Source organism: Phocoena sinus, chromosome 14 (assembly GCF_008692025.1).
Source record: "Phocoena sinus isolate mPhoSin1 chromosome 14, mPhoSin1.pri, whole genome shotgun sequence".
Classification (NCBI taxonomy): Eukaryota; Metazoa; Chordata; class Mammalia; order Artiodactyla; family Phocoenidae; genus Phocoena; species Phocoena sinus.
This window is the reverse complement of record NC_045776.1, coordinates 25369701-25390575: the sequence shown is the minus strand read 5'-3', so window position 1 is coordinate 25390575 and position 20875 is coordinate 25369701. Positions and strand designations below refer to the sequence as shown.

Genomic DNA, 20875 nt, shown 5'->3' with positions numbered 1-20875 from the left:
CACCACCTCGTATTCCCTTGATCTGGGTGGCTGCAAATAGGTCCCCAGTTGAAGTGTAAGTGGCCTGGGGGGAGTGACTGGGTCCTGAGTCTGCAGATATCACCCCCACCCCTACGCTAGTCGGTTGAGAGTTTGGCATTGGCTTTCAAAGGGTGGTCCCGGGAGCAGCAGCCAGCACCTGGCAACATGTTAGAAATGCAGATTCTCTGCCCTCCCCTCCCTGCAATCAGACACTGGAGGTGGGGCTCAGCACCCTATTTAGCAAGGCCGCCAGGCAATTCTGAGGCACAGGAAGTTTGAGAACCACCGAGGTACAGGGTCCTCAGTGCACCCTGCTGGGTTTGCTGAATTATTAGCAGCGTTTTCCACCTAGGACAGGAGCTGGCCCTATCAGGGCCGCCCATTTCATTGGTCTCCTGTGGGGACCCAACTCCCACGTTTGGCCTGAAGAATCACAGAGTCAACTCGCTCAGAAAGCCTTCCCAGCAGCCTGAAGCATTATCACGTCAAACGCAAACAGCGCCGAGCACTCAGGCTGCCTCCAGCTCGCCTCCAAAAGGCATCCTGGTCAACAAACCCTCCCCAGTTCCACTAATTATTCAGCAACCAACTAGACTTGAACAGTGTCCTCATCTCCCTACCGAGTGACCTGCCCCAGCTGTGGTAAGTGCTTTTCCAACATGGAGCTGGGCATCTCGAAGGCCCCCTCAAAGTCCCCCGCACCATTCACAGCCTGCCCCCTAAGCCCCCAACATCCCAGCTCCTGGGGCGGAACTGGGGCTGGGAGGGGAGGTCAGACAAGAAATAAAGAGCCACGTTCCCAGCCCGACTCCAGACCCACAGACTCTGAATCTCTAGGAGGGGCCTGGGAGTCCTGCAGCTGAACAGGCTCCCCTGGAAATTCTTATCATCAGGCAATCTAAAGAGCAATGCACACACCCACCCTCCTTACTTGACAGATGGAGAAACTGAGGCCCCAGGACAGTGACTTGCCATTCCCTGACTATCCCAGACCACAGAGCACTCTCGCCGTCCCCTTGGCCCCTACTCATGGCCTGGATCCCAGCCGGAGCTCCTAACACACATTACCCTGCACCACACTTCTAAACCCTCCACCGGCTTAGCCCTGTCCTCCCCCGTTGAACTGCAAGGGTCTAGAGGCAGGGCCCAGCCGCAGTCATGAGTCTCCCTCTCCCCGCTTTCCCTGCCCCCCCCACTCCTTAGGACTGTGCCCAGTGCTGGGCACAGGGGAGCTTCAACAACCATTTGAGGAGTGAACGACCCCCCAGGCAGCCTGCACTCCTCCTTAGCAGATGCACTGAGATTAATCTACCAGATCACCAGAATGTCACCTTGAAACACACTGGCAGACCTGTCCCAGGAGGGCTAGAGAACGTACACATTCTTGGGGGAAGCAAACAGCCACCTGCAGAACAGGTAGAGAGCTGCCCGGAGAGCAGGTCAGAGCGACGAGGGGTAGCGGCTGGGGCAGTGGGATCAGAGGGACAAACTTCACTGTCCTGTGGATTCTGCTCAGAGCCAACACCCCGCAGCTGGGAAACGGGACACAGAGCTCACACGTTCTCGCCTCTGCCTCTCCAGAGCCCTGACGCTGTCACAGAGAAAAGGTGACAATGAAACAGAGACAAAGAAGAGCTCCAAGGAGAAAACAAGCCTGCTCGGTCTCTGGGTCACAGGGTCCAGGGAATCCCCATGGGTGACCCCAGGGGTGCGGGACACAGGACTGGCCTTCTCCCACGGCACAGAGGTGACTGCCTGCCAAGATCAGAGCTGGCGGGGCTCCAGGCAGGTCTCACTGGTACTCACATGTTGCCCCACCCAATCCTGCTCTGGCCCTCTCCACCTGCCCGCATCAGTCAGAGACGCCAGCAGTACAGACAACCTCTCTGTGGCCTGAGACAGCGGAAGTGTATCTCAGGCTCATGGTTCATGAGCATCTACACTCCGCTCTTTTCACTTTCATATGTGCCCCAAGCAAATGGCACACAGTTTACATTGTTGTCACAAAGCACAACTGTTCTAGGCATAGAACCAATTTCCCGGCCAGGCCAGGTCATGCTGTGGTTACAACAAGCAGCCACCGCAGACTGGGCTTGCTGCAGTCACTCGGGGTTCCAGGCTGCTGCAGAAGCCACGGTCTCGAAAGTGGCCGACTGTCCTGCCAGCTCTGGAGGGCCCTGCGCAGGTAACTAAATGCTCCAACCTGGAGGCGAAACCCATCACACGCCATCCACACCCTGCTGGCCAGACCTCGTCTCGTGACCCTGCCCCACAACAAAGGGTACGGGAAGGACAGTGCTGCTCAGGGTCAGAAGACAGAAAGCTGATGACCAACCCACCTGCTGACGCACACCCACAGCTCCCCAGGGCTGGTGCCTGATATTCCTGCACCCAAGCTTCATCCCTTTCCCTCCACTGTGAGAAGCCAAGCTTTCTCCTGGTATCTGTCATTTTCACTCCAGGATAAAGGAAAGCTTCCAGAGCAGGTTTAGAAAGAGGAAACTATGAAGACGATCAAAACGTGAATTTCAAAGAAAATGACAGGGGACAGACATTGTTACAACATATAATATTACAATCTTACAATATATATAACAACATTCCACTGTATAACATAACACATTTTTAGGTATAACAGGCAGTTAAAGGTTTTATAGTGATGGCAACATGATGGGACACTAGTTACCACTGTGAGAGTGAGCGAGGCAGAATGTACAAAGGAAAATTTCAAGAATGAGTTTAACAACAGTTCAAGGATATAAAAGGAGGCCAGAGAAGGCCTGCCCTGCAAGTACAGCCCCTTGAAACCCATCAAAAGCTGGTGACATCAGTTCTGCAAGGATGCTTTGTGACTTTAACAAACCATCCTCTCCCTTTTTCCCCAAGAGGGAAGGGTGGGAGAGACCTTGGAAAGGAAGCCATGGGTGGTACAAAACAGAAGCAAGAAAACATCTGTGTTGAGGCGGATGGTGGGAGTGGGGCAGAGGGAGTGACCACTGCCCTTCTGGAGGGGTTTATCATCAGGGGGATGTAGTTGCAGGAAAAAAAAAATCCAGAAAAACATACAGGACGTTTCTCCCTGGCTCAGAGCTCGAGTGCTCTGTCTGCTTCCACAGGCCCAGTCACAGCATCCTACGACGTGCGTGTACCTAGAATTGTTTGTGAATGGGGCCTTCGTGGAGGAAGCTCCCTGCTGTCTGAAGAGATCAGAACATGGCGGAGGGTCGAAAAGCCAAGATCCTCGCTAACTGTGAATCGGCAATCGATCCCATGTGAGGATAAGTACTTTACCAAGCATTGGGACACAGGGACGATGGCATTTCCTGGGTGTTCAGAAGTCATTATGACCCACCGAGATGCTCCGAGTTGCTCTTTGCAGATCAATCAACTCAATTCAATCCTACAAACATTTGTTGAGTGCTAACTCTGCACCGGGCTCTGCATATCTGAGAGCGAGAACTTGAAAGAGAGAGCGCCAGCCATGAACCCTTCTCTCAAGGAGCTTCCAGGTCTGGGGAAGCACTTGCTACGTGCATAATGCAGCGTGAGGAGAGCTCTGAAAGCAGCATGACTGAGCAGCAGGGGGGGCCAGAGCAAGGCAAGGTGAGACTAAGCCCACTGGGGGATGGAACAGAGGAACCAGGGGAGGCTCCTTGAGGGATCTGACAGTTGAGCTGGGATTTATAAGATGAACGTTTTTCCAGGATGAGGTTCGGGTAGTGGTGGGCAGGGAAAGTTTTATGGGGATGTTACAAAACACGTAAAACCCCAGAGCCATGACGCACCAGGACAGATTTGGGGAATGAATGCAAATGTGAAAGGAAGAGTTGGAAGAGATGCATCTGGAGATGTAGGCAAGGTCCACAGCACAAAGGGCTTTGTATTTAACTTGACCCTGGAGGGCAGAGGCAGCCGGGGAGGGAGGTCAGGACACCTTAAGAGGCTGGACCAATAGGCCAGGTGAGAGGTAGTCCAGGTGAGAGAGGGGCTGAACCAAGGTAGTGGTGGTGGGCACTGAAGGGAGTCTACAGGTATGAGAAATATTTAGGAAATGGGATCCCTAAGATTAGGTGATCAGGCAAAGTTGAGAGTGAGGGTGAGAGGGGAAGGGAGGATGTGAGGGAGCCAGAGGAAGAGGAGTGTGTCATGAAGGGAGTGGTCCACAGGGCACCTATGGCAGAGACCTCAGGTAGACAAGGATGGAGCAGCTGGCAGCCATGGGAAATGGGGGGCCTCTGCCAGAACAGAAGGAGAAGGGAGTGAGGAAAGGGGAGTCTCCACATGAGTTACATGTCCCAGAAACCTAGTTGTAAGGCAAAGGTGGAAGGAAGAGGGGGCCCAAGGGTCACAGGTGTATTTTCTTTTTACTGTGGGAGAGGGATATGTTTCTGTCCTGAGGGGAAGAAGCCAGTGGAGGGCGATGGAATTTGAAGACGGGAGCTGGGGAGGGGAAGGGCTGGCCAGTGGTGCCAGGAGTGGATGAGGTCTGGAATGCACATGGTGGAGTAAACCTGCGCGGGAGACCAGGAATTTGGGACATCTGGTCTCCCCGTGTCAGGCAGAACTCCTAAGGAATGATGTCCAGAGAGTCACAGTCGACAGAATACAGAACACAACTGCTTTTATGCAATACTTTTATTTCTACAGAAATCTTGGTTTCTCAAAAAGTTTTCATGAATGATCTCATTGCCCCTCACAATGACTGTGAGATAGGTGTGAATATTCGCAAGTGAGTGATGGAGTCAGCCTTGGTAACCAGGCTTCCCGGCTCCAGGTCTGCTGCTGCCCCCTGCTTCCCAGCTCCTCCAGAGTCTCAACCCTCAGATCCCAGAGGGGATTCACGCTAACTCACCTGTACAGTCTTTTGCTAAATATAAAAATTTAATGTACTCAATTTTATTTGACCTTGCAAAATACATTCAGTATCAGGCCTAAAACATAGCATCTAACAAACATGATTTTCAAAACTTTTTACTAGGAACGTTGAGATTCGGATGGACTCTCTCTCCTCTCTCTCCTCTCCATTCATGCCCTGTGTCTCAGCATGCTGTGAAGCATAGGTCTCAATGCAGGGGCACACCGGAATCTTTGGGAAGCCTTTAAGAAATACCAAGCCCAGGATGCACCCAAGACCATGGGGTCAGAACCTCTGGGGGTAAGGCTCAGGCATCAGAAGCATCCAGGGGATTCAACTGCACAGAGAGGACTCAGAACCCTGATGTGGAGGAAAAGACAGCCCCAGAAGGGCTCATGTGAGGTGCCAGGGACAGAAAGGGAGAAGCCAAAGCTACACAGATTTAACAAGTCTGGACAAACATACAGGTCCATCAGACAGTATGTCAGGAAGAGAGACCCAGAGAGAAATTTTCTCCAATGATGTAATTCCAGTCCTACCTGCCATGAAGCTTTTGTTCCTGATGTGTACACTCTCAATTGTCCTTCCCAACGCTCTGCCACAAGGAAGGCAGGTTTGGGTATTTCTCCCCCTTTTACAGATGAGATAATTGAGACTTGAAGGGGTGAAATGCCTGCCTGGGTTGTCATCTTTATGGAACAAAGACAACCCAACTGAAGGACCAGACCCCAGTGCCAGAGAGGAACCCCTGGGACAGAGAGCTGACTCTGGTCCCTCCCCACTGTCAAGGACTTCCCACATAGGGGCCCTTCTCATTTTCATAAGGGGGACCCTTGGCAGTGAGCTCATGTCTCCCCAGAGTCACAGGGTGCTCCTTGATGGGCACCCCACTCTCTCCAACAATCCTACAGCACACATGGTTTCATGCCCCCAAGGAGAAGCCTTGTCACCTGCACCACACCACATCCTTTTGCCACTCCCTACCCCAAACAAGAAGCGTGGGTAAGTTCTCAAGCAACCCCACCCACCACCCCAAATGGCTCTAAGAAATGTACAGACGGCCCCCTGCCTCTTGCTCCAAACCAGCGCCCTCTCTGGCCTTTCATGAGACAAGGAGCTCAAACAACCAACACGTATTTACAATGACACCACCTCACACAGCACCTAGAAGGGTGCAGCGCCCACCCTGAGGGCCTGCTGTCTGGTTGGGAAGCTATGACGTGCACACATGAAACAGGAAAACCAAGAGTTCAACTGGATGAAACTGACCTTAGGTGTGTTACAGCGCTTGGACAAGTTATGGACTCTCTCTTTACCTCAGTCTACTCATCAAAATAATGGGGACACTAAAACTAACACTACCTTAGAGGAGAGTGTGGAATCAAATGAATTAATCCATAACAGTGCTCAGAATGTGCCTGAAAGATAGTTAGGCTCCGAAATGCTGGTCGTTATTGCCGTTGTGTTTTGTGTGTTTACTTGATGCTCAGAGGAGGGAAGGATCATGTGGCCTAGAGTAGTTGGGAGAGAATTTCTACGGGAGGCTGGGCTTCTAACCATTAATACAGTTGAGAAGGGAGGGTAACATTCAAGAGGAAGGCAGCAAATGAGAATGCCCAGGGTCGGAATGTGGGCATTAATATACTGTCAGGGAGCCACAAAGTATGAGGCCCAGCCCCGACCCCCCTAGAATTCCTGCCGCTGCTGCAGGACAGACCGTGTTATTAAAGAGAATACCCCACAGGAAACAAAACCAAACAACGGCAGGCAATAGGAGTTCAGGGAACCTTTGGCTCTATCTCCAAGGCAATTGAAAAGAGCTCAAAACAGATTAAAATATGAGATGAATTTTGAAGCCCAGGAATGAGAGAAAATGAATCCTGTGACTGAGGAGCCAATATGATTATTTCATTATTTGGTTAGAAAGTTAAAATGTGCAGGAAATGTCAGATGCTGTCTCGAGATGGAGGGAGGTTAGGGACAGAATGGCCATGGGGGGGGGGCATATTCTTTTAATATTAAAAAATAACTTCACCTCGACTTGGCTGTAATCAAAATAACCCCCTTGGGAGGGCAGCCTGCCCTTCTGCCAGTCTGTGTGAGGTCTTTTTAAGGCACACATTCTACCCTTCAATCACTGCCCCTCCAAAGCTCATCTGCATTTTTAAAAGAACTCCCCCCTCCAATGAAATGAAATGAATCCCACGGGCCCCCAGGTCAAGGTGCCCTCCCCACCCCACCCCCCAGGGCACTGACAATGGCTCAGCCCCCAACCTAAGCCGGTAGAAAGCCCAGCCACCAGCAGATTCTCCCCGCAACCTCTCCCCAACTTTCCTGCCCAGATTCATTCTTCTCCTCTCTGACAATTCCCACGCTTAGGTCTGTTCACTGTCCAGCCCACCCTGTGTCCCTATGTCCCCATCTCTGTGTCCGTCATTCACTTGCTCACTCGATTATTCACTAAAAGCTTCGTAGGCATCAACTTGCAGGCTATGCTGGTCACAATGATGTGTGAGGCTGAGTCCCTGCCTGCAGAGAGCCGCCAATCTATAAAAGACAGCCAGGCAGTGGGCAGAAGAAAGGCACAGACTGGAGAAGTTCCAGTTAATTCTGCCTGCAGGGCGGGGTCAGGCAAATCCCCAAAGGAGGAGGCATCTGGGCCTGACCTTTGAGTTGGCTTTAATTATACAGAGAAGAGTAAAGGGAATTCCAGTTGGGGGCATGGACGTAAGCAATGGCCCATGGTCAGGAAATGCGACCCTAACCCAAGGGACAGTGAAGAGGCAAGTCTGACTGGTGTGAACAGGCCACGTGAGAGATGAGAGAGAAAGCTAATGAGGTCTGACGGATGGGGCTTTTGTATTTTAATATTTTACATAAGTAATACATTAAATGGTTCAAATTCAAAAGGTACAAAAGGATATACAGTGAAAAGTCACTTTCCCAGCATATCTAGGGGTCTTGTGTTTTTTTGTTGTTTTTTTTTTTGTGGTACGCGGGCCTCTCACCGTTGTGGCCTCTCCCATTGCGGAGCACAGGTTCCAGACGCACAGGCTCAGCAGCCATGGCTCACGTGCCCAGCCGCTCCGTGGCATGTGGGATCTTCCCAGACCGGGGCACGAACCCGTGTCCCCTGCATAGGCAGGCGACCTCTCAACCACTGTGCCACCAGGGAAGGGAAGCCCGGGGTCTTGTTTTTGTATCCATTCAGCCAATCTGTTTTTTGACTGGGGCATTTACTCAATTTACATTTAAAGTAACTGTTGACATGTATATGCTTATTGACATTTTGTAAATTATTTGGGGGTTGTTTTTGTAGTTGTTCTTTGTTTCTTTCCAACAAGTTCTCAGGTGATACTGCTGGTCAAGGAACCACACTCTGAGAATCACTGGTGTAGATCACTCTACATGAATTTATAAAGAGCTGCCCCGTCCATCTTGTGGTTGTGTAGTATTCCACCGATTGGATGTACAGTAATGTATTCAACCAGCCCCTCCCATTTGGGTTGTTTCCAATCTTCGGCTATTTCAAACGACTCTGCAGTGCTTACATTTGTGCATTCATTATTTCACTCATGTGGGAGTCGAGATCCGGGATACAGTCTGGGTCTAAGGCTTTGTGCACTGGCAATTTTGACAGATAACTGCCAGGCAGCTCCTGGAGAAAGCCTTAAATGCTAATATAAGAACATTTTATATGAAATTTAACTAATGCAGACTTTTGAGTAGAAGACTAGTAAAGTCAGGGATGTGCTTTAAGAAAATTAATCTGGCTCCACAGTGAAGTGTGGACTAGAGTAGAAAACAACCCATGTGGAGGATAGATTCCAAGGGCATCCCACGAGACCTGCCTCCAGGTGATCATACCTTTGAATGTGGTATGACTTCTAACCAGTACAATATGGCAAAGATGATGGGATGTCATTCTTGCAATCACGTTACATTATTTTGCTCCATTTTGCTAGTAGCCGGGCACTAGAGGCACTCTTTCTCCCTTTCTGCCTTTGATGAAGCAAGCTTCCATGAATCCCACAGCCACAACAACCACATGAAAAAGGAAATGGATCCTTCCCCAATTGAGCCTCCTGATGAGAACCCAGCCCTGGATGACAGCTTGATTGCAGCTTCATGAGAGCTCTGAAGGCCAGGACTTAGCTAAGATGTGCCAGGACTCATGGTCCACAGCAATAATAAGTCTATGAGATAATAAAGGTGTGTTGTTTCAAGCAACTAAATTTGTGTTGATTTGCTTGGTAGCAAGAGGTAACTAAAACAAACATTTAGGAGGGTACTCAAAAACTAGGCCATAATAGTAAAGGCCTGAAGTGAAGAGGTGTCAAGGACAGAAGAGGGGAATAGGGATGAGGGGTGGATGTAGGAGATATTTAAGAAAAGAGCAGGACCTGTGATTTACAAGAGGAGCAGACAGAGGGGCCTCTTACCATCAGGGGGCAAGATGGTTGGAAAACGTCCCTGAAACAGGCTCAGCCCATTTTCATGAGAGCAAAACAGAGCAGTCCAAGGTGGGGAGAATCAGCCACCCTTGCTCCTTATCCCTCTCCAAAAGTGCTTCTTTCCTTGCAGATGGCTCCGAGATCACCTCAGCACAGCCTCCCCAGGCCACCAGCTGCCATTGGTAATTTGCTGACAAAGCAGATAAGCACCTACACAGAGAAGACCCACAATAAATCAAGGTGGCATTTCAAACCACTGGGGACAAGACAGACCTTTCAAGTAATTGTGTTGAGTCAATTCAGGAATGATCTAAAAAATTTTTGGATCACATGTACCAAAGACCTAAACAAAAGATGCAACTATGAAAAGATCTAGAAGAAAAATGTGGGAGAATATTTGTAATAATCTTGAACTAGGAAGAACTTTCAAAACATGACCCAAATTCAGATGTCAGTTTTTAAAAGGCTACATCTGAGTTCAAAATTTTTTAAATAGCGATAACCATAAAATACAATAGTCAAAAGAAAATGGAAAAAAATAGGAACAAAATATTGGCAACATATATGACAGGCATAGGGCACATTTCCTTGCTACATAAATAATGTGCATGTGTGAACCTGTGCAAGTCTATAAGAAATGCCAACAACCCAACAGAGACATGTACAATAAAGAAGAAATTAAATTGTCAGACCACAAAGCAGGAAACACAAATGTATTTTATACATCAGAAATGATGCTCATCCTCACACATGGCAGGAAATGCAAAGTAAAACTATAATGCAATCCAGTTTTTCATATATTAGGTTGGCAAATATGCTTAAATATACACAGTGCTGCTGAACCAGAGTGTGTATAACTGCTCTCATCCATGGTTAATGGAGTTTAAGTTGGTGCCACTACCAAGTATAGAAAGTCTCACACACACACACACACACACACACACACACACACACACAGACTCTCTTGAAAAGGACACACAAGCACTGGTAACAGTGACTGCCACTGGTAGAAGAACCACGTGGCCACTCCAGAACACAGGACTTGAAAGGGAAATTTTCATGTATCTCTTCTGTACTGTTTAAAACTTTCCCAAATACATGTACTACATTCTCAATATTGCTACAAAGTAGTAAAGAAAAAGAAGTAGAGAGGATTTCCACTTCTGGGAAGATGGAATAGACACACTTTGCCCTATGCCTCCCCCTAAGTACAACTAAAAACCCTGGATATTATACATAAAACAAACATCATGTGAATCTGAAAGGTAAAGAAAAGCAACTAGCTAGGGACCTTGGGACCTGAGGAAGATAGGATAGTGAAGTTTCTGGATGGTGGGTTTTCTTTTGGCCTCATATATCCCAGATTTGGAGCTGAAGAAGATGGCAACCTGAAAATATCAATAGGCACAGACAAAAAATTTCCCAACAAAAGCCTGTTCTTTCTAGCCAAAAGACTAGGAGAGGGGAAGCCTAGAAAGACAAACTTCTATACAATGACTGCTCTAATCCAGTCAAACACTGCCAAAAAAAACTGTGGTCCCACTCCCATCCATGCTAGCAAAGGCCCAGTGCAGCCTTGACTCCCACTCCCACCCAGCAGTAATGAGTCACCCTAACCCCTCCCCACTAGAGTGGTGTTAGAGGAGGCCTAGTGGAGAGTCAGGGTTTTTACTACTACTCAGCAGTAAAGAGGCCACCCTCAACCCCTGTGGTGTCAGTGGAGGTCACAAGGGGACCAGTAACTAGGCATTCCAACCCCTCCTAACCAGAAAGGAATTTGTAGAGGCCGAATGGGACAACTGGACTTCAACCCCACCTGGCAGTAATAAAGCAGTGCCCCCAAACTCCCCTCTGGAGCATGTTGAAAAAAAAAAAGCCAGGCAAAGTGGAAGTTTTAAGTAAGATCTAGAGTCTCAAAACATTTTACCCAAAATGTCCACGTTTCAATAAAAAATCACTTATCTTAAAGAACCAGGAAAACCTTAAACTGAATGAAAAAAAATAGTCAGTAAATGCCAACTCCAAGATGACAGAGATGTTAGATATTAAAGCAACCATCATAAAAGTGTTTCAACAAGCAACTATGAACATGTTTGAAACCAATGCAAAGTCTAAAACGGAAATATAAGATATAAAGAAGAACCAATGGAAACTTTAGAAATGAAAAATATATTAACTGAAATACCAAATTCAATGGATGGGTTCAACAGCAGAATGGAGAGAACAGAGGAAAGAATCAATGAACTGCAATATAGAGCAATAAAAATTATCCAAACTGAGAAAGAGAGAAAATAGACTGAAACAAACAAAGCCTCAGGGACCTATAGTAATACAACAAAAAGTCTCACATTCTTGTCACTGGAGTCTCAAAGGAGAGGAGAAAAAGGGTGGACTGAAAAAGTGCTCAATAGCTGAAAACCTCTCAAATTTGGAAAAAGACACAAACCTACAGATTCAAGATGAGAGAATCTTAAACAAAATAAACTGAAAGAAATCCACAAGACACATCATAGTCAAACTTCTGAGAACTAAAGACATAGAAAAAAATCTTGAAAACAGTTCTAGAGAAACGACACCTACCGATATGGGAAAAACAATTACAACGACAGCAGATTTCTCATCAGAAACCATGGAGACCAAAAAGATGTAGCACAACATTTTTCACGTGTGAAAAGAACTATCAACCGAGAATCTTATACTGTATCCAGTGAAAATATCCTTCAGGGATGAAGGGGAAATCAAGTCATTCTCAGATGAAGGAAAACTAAGAGAATTTGTTGCCAACAGACCTACCCCCAAGAGTGGCTAAAAGAAGTTCTTTAGGAAAAAAAAGAAAAGAAAAGAAACAACTGAAGAAACCTTGGAACATCAGGAAGGAAGAAATACACTTAAGCGAAAGTGTAGGTAAATACAACTGACTTATTTCTCCTTTTAAATTTCTAAATGATATTTGACAGTTGAAGCAAAAATTATAACACTGTCTGATGTGGTTTTAAATGTAGAGGAAATATTTAAGACAATTACATTATAATGTAAATTATAAAGGGTAAAAAGACATAAAAGGAGGTAAGGTTTCTATATTTCACCTGAATTGGTAAAATGATGACACCAGTAGACTGTGTTAAGTCATGTACACATAATGTACACATCACTAAAAAAATATACGAAAAACATAAACTGAAAAATACCATAGATAAGTCAAAGTGGAATTCTTTAAAATGTTTAGGTGGCACACAAGAAAGCAGGAAAAAGAAAACAGAAATGAAAGAGACAACAAACAGAAAATATAAAAATAAAATTGCATACTGAGGTCCTTAAATATCAATAATTACATTAAATGTGAATAATCTAAAAATATCAATTTATGCTTGATGAAGTCACTTGGCTATTGCCCAAGTCTGATCATATGATAAATTAGCAGGTTGGTCTCCCCTTTACAATGCTAGAGACCTTTCAGTATTTTCCCAATTTGTGTTTTTCACCCAATGCTGGGCCTGGCATTCCCTGACAAGCATATGAACTAGCTGATATAAGTCAGAGAAACCAGGTTGATAAGTTTGAATTCCTCAGCAAATTTGTGAGAAACTTTAGTTACTTTGAAAAAATCTTTAACAATGGCTCACTGTTCACCTTTGGTCCAAGAAATTAAAAGTTTATCCTCTGGACCCTCAGAAGGCTCAATTTTGTAAAGGAAAACTTCTGACAAGTTCAGAGGAAAAGAGTGGGGAGGGTTTTAGAGAAAAGGGGAAGTTCGGCGAGAAAGTTAATATGGGAGAACTGAGGGTATAGAAGAGGCATAGGAAGTGTAGAAGGGAATAAGGATGATGGTGGTGGAGGTGGAGTCTGGACATGAGGAGCCAAAGAGAGAGACAAGATGGTGCCAAAGAGGAATCTGAGACAAAGAAGCCAAGAAGAAGAGCCTCAGGCTTTGGGAGCCATTTTATCTTTCTTTAATAATCTGTTTGCCCCATTAATCTTAAAATCTTATTTTTCAGTGAGGTAATTTTAGACTCCTGATAACATAGGGAAGCCTCAAACTACCAATAGAAATAAGTATTGAACTCTTTTCTGGAAGTTTTTGAGCTATTGTAGCCCAATTCAGTTTTAAGGAAATTAAGTTTGGGGATTTCAAATGTTCCCTGTAATGGCCATTGATATTCTAAATTATCTTTGATCTGGTCAGTCCACATAAGTTAGAAATGCACATGATTAAGACTGACTTTCTGGGTTTTGGTGATGATTTTCTCTTTCTTTATTTTTTTTAAATTGAAGTATAGTTTATTTACAATATTGTCTTAGTTTCAGGTGTACAGCAACATGGTTCAGTTAGACATATATTTTTTTTCAGATTCTTTTCCATTATAGATTATTACCGGATACTGAATATAGTTCTCTGTACTATACAGTAAATCCTTGTTATTTATCTAAAAATAAATAAATAAATAAAAATATCATTTAGAAACATGACCCACTATTCTGTTAATAAGAAATTCATTTCAAGTAAAATGATATAGGCAGGTTGAATGTAAAAGATGAAAATATATATATCATGCAAACATTAATCACAAGAAAGCAAAAATGGTTATATCAATATGAGATAAATTAGACTTCAGGGGGAAAAAATTACCAGTCAGAGAGGAACATTTCTTAAATTTAATTTTTATTGTTGACACTATTTGAGATAGATACAATGACCACAACCATTTTAACAAAAATACGGAACGCTTCATGAATTTGTGTGTCGTCCTTGCACAGGGGCCATGCTAATCTTCTCTGTATGGTTCCAATTTTAGTATATGTGCCGCTGAAGTGAGCACAGAGAGGAATATTATATAATGATGAAGGATTAATCCACCAAGAAATCCTAAATTCACATGCACCAAACAACAGAGATACAAAATATGTGAAGCGAAACCTGATAGGACCGAAAAGAAAAATACATAAATTCACAATTATATTTGCAGACTTCAACACTGCTCTCTCAAAATTAATAAATAACTAGGCAATCAGCAAGGATACAGAATAACTCAACAACACCATCAGCCAACAGAATCTAATCAACATTTACAAAACACTCCACCCAACAACAGCAGAACGTACATTCTTCTCAAGTGCCCACAGAACATATGCCAAGATAGACTGGGCCATGAAACAAATCTCAGTGAATTCAAAAGAATTGAATTTTCATACAGAATTCATTCTCTATTTCATATAGAGTGTGTTCTCTGACCTCAAAGGAATCAAACTAGAAATCAATAACAGCAAGATAACAGGAAAACCTCTAAATGCTCGGAAACAAATCAACATACTTCTAAATAATCAATGAGTCAAAGAGGAATCCAGATGCCCTTGAATGCATAAATGGTTCAACTGACTGTGGTCCATCCATACTGTGGAACGCTACTCAGCAATAAAAGGGAACAAACTACTGGTAAATGTGTCAACCTGGATGAACCTCCAGGGAATTACACTGAGTGAAAAAAGCCAATCCCAGAAAGTTACACATATACTGTATTATTGCATTTATATAACAGTCTTGAATGATAAAATTATGGAAATGGAGAACAGATTATTAGTTTTCAGAGGTTAAGTAGAGAATGAGAGCAGAGAAGGGAAGTGGCCGTGGCTACAGAAGGGCTACAGGAGAGATCCATGCAGTGTTGGAAATATCCTGCATCTTGACTGTGCCAATATCAATATCCTAACTGTGATACTGTATTATAATTTTGCAAGATATTGCCAAAGGGGAAAACTAGGTTAAGGGTACAAGGGATTCCTCTGTATTATTTTTTATAACTGCATGCGAATCTCTAATGATCTCAAAATAAAAAGCTTAATTACAAAAAAGTAGAGAATCCCTCCCAGAAGACATGTTATCAAGGTAAGAGTGCCAATACACCCACATTGCCCCTCAACTTTCTCTCTCAGACAAGCACACACACACCCCCCACCTATCAAGTGCCTTCAGCTGTCGCCATATAAATTTGCGCTGATTTTCTGCCTCTCTTTAGAGAGGTCTCATCCAATCCCTCGTGAGGTCAAAGCAAACACCTCTGAGGACTTTCCTTTGGCTCCTGAAGCTCTTCCACAACTTGGTTCAGGAGCAAGCACTGGATTTGTAAGAGGAACCCAGAAGCCACTAGGGAGAGAAAAGCAGGCAGATAGCCCAGCTGCATTTTAGGGAGGCCATGGGCCCCTGAAATTAAATGTAAAAGAGGGTGTGCATCTGGCACGTGCTTCTGTGCATGCCACATGCTTTTCTGGAGAGATGGTCTGCGGCTGTCACCCATTTCTCAAAGGGGTTCATTTCCCAAAGGCAAGAGAAGGAAGAGGCCCACACTTGAGACCCACACCCCCCATCTTCTGCAGCCCCAGGAAAAACCGGTGAGCTCTGCCACGCCCAGACCACCTCTGGAAAGTCCCAATATGCCTTCCAGGATTCCTGCCTCTAGTTGAAAAAGCAGTGTTCTGAAAATTGCTGGGCCCTTAGGATATTCAGTGTCCCTCCTGTGGAGCTAGAAATGTCAGAGCTTGAAGATCTCTCATTTAAAATCCCCACGCCCACCCAACAGAAGAGCCTCAAGCCCAGAAATACAGGATGACTTTGTGAGACCATCCAGAAAGTTAGCAGCCTAGTTTAAACCAGAACTCAGGTCTCTTCCCGCCCCCCACCCCCAGCTGCCAGCTTTGGGACATCTGTTCCTTAGGTTGGCATGAGAGCCTGACATCAGACAGGGCAACCAGGAGAGCGAAGGCTGGGCAGGAGGCCTGCCGTCCCCACGGTATTACCAGTGGAAGATGGCAATGGGGACGCAGCCAGTCACTGGGTTAAAATGAGCACGGCTATGCCGAAGTTCATGAGCAAATGCTTCCTCTGAAAGTACCTGACAGTCCTTCTGAAGTGGCAGCCTGCATTACTCCGCAGAGCCACAAACAGGTGGCAATGAAGCTTAGGAACACTAGAGAAGTGCTATTACCTTGGAAGACCGGCCATTCAAGGCTCCTCTTTCCCAGGGATGCTTCCATCCAGCTCCCGCCTTCCTCCAAGCCCCTTCACTCCACCCATGGTTTCAGTTACTGCGTGCTCACTCGCTCCAAATGGTAAGTGAGGACCTCCGGAGCACCGAGAACACGGGGTAAAAGGCAGGAGGCCCGCCTCAGCACAGCTCACGCTCAGGGAGGCCCTGAACTCTGAAGAGGCCAAAAACACCCCCAGCTCAGTCAGGCCCACTGCGAGCCCTGCAGCCCTACGTGTGGGGCTGCCCAGTACACCCGTCAACAGGCCCGTCACTGACCTCCCATCGCCCCTGAGCCGTCTGCCTCCCTCATGGCAGTCTCTACCCACCTTCCTTCCCTGAAGGCTCACCCCGCTGCAGTCTGCAGAGAGCTGGGGAGCAGGGAGAGCTCTGTCACCAGACAATTGGAAGAGCCTCCTGTCCGGCCTCCGTCTCCACGCTTGCAGCCCTTTAACCCCCTCCTCAGTCCGCTGCCAGAGTGAACATCCCAAATCACACATCAGACCTCAGCACTCCCCTGACTAAAGTCTCCTGTGGCAGGTGTTCGTGCCCTCCAGGCACGCCTGTGCCTCCCGACACTTCCCAGCCTCCTTTGCGAGTAGGCTGGGGCCATGTGGCTGTTTCTGGCCGACAGACTACGAATAGAACCACATGTGCCACTTCCAGGCTGAGGGCGCTAAGAGCTGGTATGCTTTCTCTGTCTTTCTCTCCCCTACTGCTGCAGACTCTGGAGGTCTCACCAGACTTCACTGGCGTAGAATTGAACCTTTGAGGTTAAGCCATTAACATGTTAGGGGTTGCTTATTGGACAGTTAGCACTGATTGACTAATAAAACTTTTCAGTGGCTCCCCACTGCCCTCAGGAGGTAAGTCCAAACCCTTTAGTGTAGCCATACTCAATGGCTTTTATGGCCTGGCCCAGCCCCCCCATTCTGGACTGTCTCTTGGCCCTCCCCTAAACACACTCTTTCAATAATCGTGATTCAACCATATTTACAGGTTCTGGAAGGGCTACGCCCCCTCCCACCTGCGACGTCTCCTCTATGTGGAATGCCCATACCTGCCCCCACTCCCACCTCCTCGATATGCTTAGCAAACTCATTCTTCAGTTCCCAGTTCAAGCATCCCCAACCCTGACTTTCCCCAGAAGAGCTGGGGGCAGCTTCTTCCTGACCAGTGGCATCTCCCTCTCCAGCCCCCAGAGAGCCCTTGCTCACACTGTATCTTAGTTTTTGTGCTTTACCTTGTGCGTTGCCCCCTCGACTGTGAGCTCCACGAGAAAAAGGAGAGTGTTCTCCCCATCCTTGTCTTCCCAGAGCTTGCCTTAGCATCTGTGCCCAGGAGACCTTCAGAAGATGTTTAAGGACCACACAAATAGAGCCCCCTTTAAACTTTCTGCAGGAAGTCACCTCTTCTTGAAGGAGAGATTCAACCAAGTTGCAGGACCTCTTCACGAAAAGAGGAGGCTTGAGGTGAGGGATAAGATGACCCATAATTACACTGGGCTCTTGAAAGAGTTCTAACAGGCCAGGTCTGTCTGGCTCTGTCCCCCACTGGCTCAGTGTCCCTGGCCAAGGCAGTCCCTTCTCTGGCGTCTCTGGGGTCCCTTCCAGCACAAGCTTACGTGGTTCTGGGTATGGCAAAGCTGTCTCTGCCATCCTATCTGCTCTTGCTGTAGTCCCGCTCTTTCCCAGAAGCCTCCACTCAGAGCAACGGGCCCATTTCCCCTGAACCCCCTACCCATTTAACTAGAACCTGGTGAGTCATTCACCAGCAAGGTATTAGGTGTTATCCTTCCTCTGGCATTCTACTTTAATATGAGACCACAGGAAACTCAATGGAATGGTGCTCACGGAGGGACTTCAGGCACGAGACAGGCAGCGCTACAGATATCCGGCCAGTGGTGAGGAGTTCTCTGGAGACACGTCTTCCCTGCACCCCCTCCCAACCCACCCATCACATCACAGAGGCGAGAGCTGTGAAAACGGCTAGACCCCGGCAGATGGCACAGACGGTGCTGGCCTGAAAGAGAGTTAATGTTGGTGGAATATCCTGAGGGTGGGACCCGAGCTCCTCACTCCTCATTCCATGGTCTCTTTTATCTGGCATTTCTGAGTGAGACAATGAGCAGACAGACTGGAAAGTTACAGACGGGCCAGCTTTGCCGATCCCTGCCAAAAATGCAGCAAAGGAAGCTGGCGGGAGACTCGAGCCTCTTTAATTTCCTCTTCTGTTTGGCTTTGCCTGTGCTCCCCCTCCCACCCCCCCGACTCAGAGTCTTTTGTGCCCTCGGGCTCCCAAGGAGCCCTGCTTCCCATCCCAGATGTGAGGGCACTCCTTCCCCCACCCCAAGTCGCTCCTGACTGGTGTGCTGGCCACAGTCAGTAAGGCTCTGGCTTTCCTTGAACAGCAAGGACACTTAGAAGCATGAGATCAACTAGGAAATCCAATTCCCAGGCCAAGCTGGAAATACGGTGGGCAGAAAGGCCAGGGGCAGCGGGGGTGTCTCTCATTCTGTCCCTCCAGACTGGAGTCAGGACCCAACCAGAAACAAAGCTGGGAAGAAAGTAAGTGGGAAAGCACCCCTCAAGAGAGGAGTGCCCTCAGAACGCCAACATGACCCCTCAGAGTACCCCGCCCCTACCAGCAGGGTCTGAATAGCAACTCTCCACGGTCTACTCGGGAGCACGTGCACTCACACAACAAACGTAGTTGCCAAAGAAGACAAAAGAATAAAAGAGAGAGACATCAGGATTGAAATCGTGTCCCTATCCGGGCATGTTATTCAACTACACTGAGCCGCGACTTCTTTCCCTACAAACTGGGGACGGTTTTCAGGATCCTGGCGAGGATTTAGTGAGATAACACTCCTCCTATGAGACTTGCACGGAGACAGGCTTCCATAACTGTTAATAATTCCTCCCCAGATCCCGGCAACCAGTTGTCATTTGAAAATGACAGCTCTGCCAGCAACTAGCTTTGTGACCCCAGGCAAGTCCCTCACCTTCTTGGACTTTTCTTAAAGTTTCCTAATCTTGAAGAGCAGTGTTTCTCTGATTGAGGTGTGCATCAGAATCACTTGGAGGGTTTGTAAAACACAGATGACTGGGCCCTACCCCCAGAGTTTCTGATTCTGCAGTTCTGGGGTGGGACTGGACAGTCTGCATTTCTAACGAGTTCTCTGGTGGTGTTGATGTTGCTGGTCCAAGAACCACACTTGGAGAAGCCCTGAAGTAGAGGCAGTGTAAGAACTCTTTGTACTTCTAGCAGTTTAATGAGTACGTTAAATTAATCCATATTAAGTTTTCAGTGATGAATACTGGTTCAATGTGCTCTTCTTAAGGCTACTTGTATTTTAAAGAGGATAATGTCTTGACCCAAAGAAATCATCTTTTGGTTCCCCACTTCTAAGTTAGGCATCAAAAGACCCCCAGAGTACATGACCAGATGATGATTTGGAGGGAAGGGCTTCCCAGGCCTCGCCAGTCACACGACACAGGTGTGACTGAAAAGTCATTTCATTTGCAAAGCTCTGGCGTCCCAAGTGAGTCGGCTGCACTTGGTTAATTGCCATTTGGGGGCACGATGTCTGAGGCCAAGGAAAGGCCCCTCGTTGCCTGAAATCAGCCCAAGGCCAGGCCCCATCGCTAGAAGCAGGGCTGTCAGTCAGCTGTGACATTCTGGATCCCCCCAGCCCTGTTAGGGCCAGAAGAACAGCCTGGTGCCTGGGGAGGAGGATAGAGCCAAGGGCCTGCAGCCCCAGAGGCTGTCACTCTGTACATCTGCAGTTTGGGGTGTAGAACCCCTCTCAGCTTCACTCCCTGCCTTTGTGTCACTGTAAGACCTGTCCAGCAAGGTGGCTGGGCTCTGTAAATGCTGCTGTCATTCTGCTAATGCTCTGGGCCTGCCTCAGGGAAGAGAGCTGCCCTGCGTGTCAATTACAGAATGATGACACCTCCCCCGTGGCTTCGCGCCAGTCCCCCACCCAGCACGGCCCTGCGCACAGGAACACTGAAGAGGGTAGAGATCGTTACGTACCGACACCTCCCACCCCCACTGCGTTCTCAATACTTCTAATCGCAAACTTAGGCACATAGACAAAGTCTTCAGGAAAAAGGTCAGTGCTGAGAAAAAAGGCTCCTAGAAAGAATCCAGGGGCTGAAAGAAGGCTGAGATCAAGCCCTCAGGGACCCAGCCTGGGTTCCCACCCCAGCCCAGCATGCAGGTCACAGGGGATGGGGGGAAAGGCCTCCAGGCGGGCCTACCCCCAAAGCATCATCGCACAAAGCACCTGGTTTTGCTCTTATTCATGCAGCAAACATTTAGTAAGTCTACGAATGTCTGAGCATTGGGTCGGTGGTGGAGGATCTAAGACAAACAAGAGGCGCCCCGCCACCCACCGCCAAAGCCTCTGGTCTAAGAGGGCGAGGCAATTGTACAAATTATCATCGGTACATGCAGTGAGAGCGGTGAATGCAAAGTCTATGTGATCTCAAGGGGAGAGATGGCCAAGTCTTCTTGTGGGGGGA

The 20875-nt window shown here is 47.3% G+C and overlaps 1 non-coding gene across 1 annotated transcript; it reads right to left on the bottom strand.

Moving 5' to 3' along the window:
• Positions 1 to 14040: 14040 nt before the first annotated feature.
• LOC116739375 lies at positions 14041 to 14147 on the bottom strand. Its single transcript, XR_004345554.1, has one exon. It is a non-coding gene; the product is annotated as a U6 spliceosomal RNA (small nuclear RNA).
• Positions 14148 to 20875: the final 6728 nt, after the last annotated feature.